At 35.0% G+C, this 4,248-nt stretch overlaps 1 pseudogene across 1 annotated transcript; it reads right to left on the bottom strand.

The window, feature by feature from the left end:
* LOC18436061 (sialyltransferase-like protein 5) lies at nt 1-2,181 on the bottom strand (annotated as a pseudogene). The gene is made up of 5 exons (XR_016061372.1): nt 1,939-2,181; nt 1,774-1,849; nt 648-734; nt 474-551; nt 1-392 (listed from the first exon to the last, which is right to left on the bottom strand). The product of XR_016061372.1 is annotated as a sialyltransferase-like protein 5 (transcript).
* Between the last annotated feature and the right edge of the window lie 2,067 nt (nt 2,182-4,248).

Here is a 4,248-nt window from a genome sequence, read left to right as displayed (position 1 = left end):
CTCATTGACAGGGGCCTCATTTTCCCGAATAACTGCATTATGGGCATCTATCTCTAGCCCAAACTCTGTTTTTAATAGATCACCCGAGTTCCCAACAACTGCACATGTCCTAAACTGACGGGGATAGAAAGGTGGCCTTGATGGCAAAATAAGATTTAGATGTTCCTCACAAAGAGATTTATTGTCACACTTTTTTGCTCCCGTGGCAACAAAAATCCAAGGGGCTTACTTACCATTTCCAGACATAAGTTACAGTAGCAACAAAATTGATGGGAGAAAAGAATTTGCTCAGCATCTTACAATTGTGAAATCCTTTGTGCAGCATACTCTAGCCACCCATTAGGCCGAGCATCTAGATATTCCCTTGTTAAAATTGTAGTCATGTTACGGTACTGCAATCATTTACCAAGTAAGTTCACCCAAGAAATCTAGAAAACATGTTCTGAGACAGTTTTAAGAAAGTAAAACTATACCTGTTCCCAAAGTAAAATGGTTTCGCAAACATCAAATGGGTATTCCAGAGGGTCATAATTTTTAAATTGCACATTGTACTGCAACAAATACAACATAATGAAGATTCAGACCGGCATAAACCACGGACTGAATTCTCAGGAAGGAAACCTTGAGCAATAACGAAGATGTCTCACCCACGTATTGTTGGTGTCTTTTGGGAACTTAAGCACTAATTTACAGTGGTCAATAATGTGTGCAGTGAGTCCAAGGCCCTTTGTTGCCTGTATCGAATTAATGCTCAGATGTCAGTGAAGCAGTATTCAATTCCTTGGAACCTTGCAGCTTTTACGTCTGGTGGTTCTTCTGGCTGCCAGGTTCAAGGTCATATAAAGCAAGAAGGAGAGAAGCATGCACATGCAAGCGCACATGTTCACATACTGTCTGAACAGGCCAATTTGACCAATTCTTGGCAAACAATAAAAAACAACAAAATAGCATCAAATCCTTACAAGCTTCCAAAATTGTTGAAAGCATCCCCCAATTTGCTGATTTAGCCAATAATCAGTTAGGCATGAAGTGATAAAACCAATATCATGTTAAATGAAGTATCCTTCAAAAATGTGTCACATCCTTGTTCACCAGATGAAAAGAAGCCACTAGCAGCACAAATCTGAACTCGAAATCAATTGAAACCATTCAATTTACATCCCTTATAACAACTTTAACAATAGTCCATGCACCAATTACAATGATTCTACTGGTTATTTGATGCGGTCCATGCACCACATACAATATTTAAGTGAAAACCACTGCATTCTATGTCAAACAACTCCCCGAGATCGAATGAGGTATCCAGATCCAATCAAACCCCGATTCCCGGGATATTAACGACAAGCACACTTCAAATGTTTTGAAAACCTACACTATTATCCAAATCCATACCATGAAAATGTGCATATTACAATCTCAAAACAAAGAATCCAATAACCTCATGCCAGCACAAGGTGATTTCTGTCTAATTCACAAACCTTAGCCATAGATGACATTGAACTTGAACAAAAGCATATCATACTAAACTCATTCTATCCTAATTATTTACTCAATTCCGAATTTGATTACTCAGAATAGATGCTGCAAATCCATAAATAAATATTTCAGCAAATTCTAGTCGAGGGCTATTCACACAAATATATGAGAGTAGGCCAAATTTAAACGAAGATTCAAGATACTATTACTATGCAATACTAACAAAGTACTTGAAAGCATTAAGAAATACTAGAACCATGGAGAAACTCGAACACTAAAAGTAGAACGACTAACCACACATTGCTGGATTTGTTCTGGAAAGCGTAAAGATCAGATATATCCTTGCTGTTGACACCATTTTTCCCAGCCCCTGTATGAGAATTTTAAGTTTTATATGCAAAAAAAAGCAAGATAGAGAGAGAAAATAAGCCAAAAGATATGGAGAAAGAAAATCATTACCGCTGAAGAATGTGGATTGGATAGCGAGGATGAGGATTGACGAAATGAGAGCCAGAAAGAGTAAGAGAAGCACAGTCGGAGGCCTGTTGAGGGCTTTTTGAGGTTTCATTCTCACTCTGGTTTGAAGAGATGCATTACTTGTCTAATGGATCCAAATGCAAAAAGAACAGAGTCAAAAGACGCCATGAATTTACAGCTGAGAACTCCGATGGCCGTGATTCAGTACAGAGTAGCAGCATTTGCAGGATTTTGCTCGAGAGATCGTTTTTAGCTTTTCAATGCATTTCACCAAGTTACAATAGTGGAAATTTCCCTTCTTCTCAACATAAAACTCTGATTACTCATTAATTAGTATTAACTTTCTAGGTACCCGAAATAGAAACTATTCGATGGAGAATACAAAAGAGCGTCTCATGTTCCTGAATTTTTATTTTTCTTTATTAGGCACAAGGGTATTTATGGTAGGGATCTATCTTTTCTTCATTAATAAAATAGGTTTTGAAATTGTTCTATTTTACAAATTGGTTTTTTTTTTTACAAAATCTTTTTTTTTTACAATCACTTTGGTCAATCAAAGTTTGAATTGGGTTACTGCCAGAGTATCATTAATTAGATTCAAAGTTTACGAAAAAAAAAACAAACTTTTGTGACACGTCTTATTTGAAAACGGTCTAAATAACGACAATATCATGAAGACAATAAACCCACTCTTATGTTTCCGCATCAAAGTGAAATTATAGTGCTTAACTCCTTTTTTCTTCATGCCTATGTTCCCAAAGTGTATTTTTGGTGTCTTGGAGAGGAAGACGCTGCTTGGGTTGACATATAGTGCGACTTGTCTGACATATTGGGTCATATAGAATTCCCCCATTCACTCCCCCGATCAAGATATCCTCTCTTTCGCCCAAGACAGATTGATTGAACCATCAATAATTCAGAGCGTGAAGTGTAATTAATCCTTTTATTTTGGGGATAGATATTATCAATTAGAATAATTTATGGTTTGCTTGGACCAATAAAATAGAGTAGCCTATCCAGGCTCCGTTCAGAAAATATCAAATTGGTATTGGTAATAGTAATATATGTATGATTACTACTTAATATCATAATCATAAATTATTACTATCCATATCAATCAGTGATCCCAAACTCACAACTTATCGAGTAATAGCATAAATACATCGAATATTTGGTAGAAGACATGAAGCAAATTGAAAAAAAAAAGTTTAATCTAATACTAATAAAATCTAATACTTACTAATAAAAGATGTGGTAATAGGATCGTTTGTCCTATATGTAGAAATAGAATTCAGGCATATCTTTACCGAGAGTAGAGCATAAACCTAAAAGACAAGAATTGAAGAGGTCCATTTAGGAACAAGAAAATTACACCGTGATTTTGATCTCGATAAAAGAACACATCAATAAGAGAGTGATTTAATAAGTCCAGTGAATTTTTATTTTTTTTTTCCCCTTTTAAGGAGGTGAACCGAAACTCATGTTTCTTGAAAAAGGAAGAAAAAGCCCCTTCGGGAGGAAAACTCTGCTACGAAAAAAGGAATAGGTCCATAATCGGCACATTGATTCCTTTTTTTCTTTTTTTTTTCGTAATTTTTTGAACCGTATACATCGAAAGGTACGTGTACGATTCCTAAGGGATACAATTTGATCCTAATTAACCGATTTCATCGAGAAAGATTACTTTTTTTAGGCCAAGAGGTTGAAGGTGAGATATCGAATCAAATTGTTGGTCTCATGGAATATCTCAGTATAGAGGATGATACCAGGGATCTCTATTTGTTTATAAACTCTCCCAGTGGATGAGTGATACCAGGAATGGCTATTTATGACACTATGCAATTTGTACTGCCAGACGTGCATACGATATGCATGGGTTTAGCGATTTCAATGGGATCTTTTGTCTTGGTCAGAGGAGAAATTACCAAACGTCTAGCATTCCCTCATGCTTGGCACCAATGATTTTTTATTTATATTATTTATATTTAGTAAAAAAAAAAAGACTATGCCTTCGCCATATGAAATGTGAAAAATAAATAAAAATCAATCATAAATGCATATAAAATTATAAAAGAAATAGAAATAAAATCTAATATAAAATGTAGAATATTAATATTAAAGAAGATAAAGAAGAAAGAAGTAATAATAGCATGGCACTTCTAATTTGATATGAACAAACCCTCATTGTTTTTTTTATAACATGATTATGTATCCAAATAGTAGTATGAAAAAAAGTTATTCCCGATTTGATCTTATGTATTGGGGGTACATTTCAACGTCACAAACCTTTTT

Source organism: Amborella trichopoda, chromosome 8 (genome assembly GCF_054954075.1).
Source record: "Amborella trichopoda isolate Santa Cruz 75 chromosome 8, AtrichopodaSantaCruz75HAP2 v2.0, whole genome shotgun sequence".
Lineage (NCBI taxonomy): Eukaryota > Viridiplantae > Streptophyta > Magnoliopsida > Amborellales > Amborellaceae > Amborella > Amborella trichopoda.
This window is presented reverse-complemented; position numbering and strand designations above follow the sequence as displayed.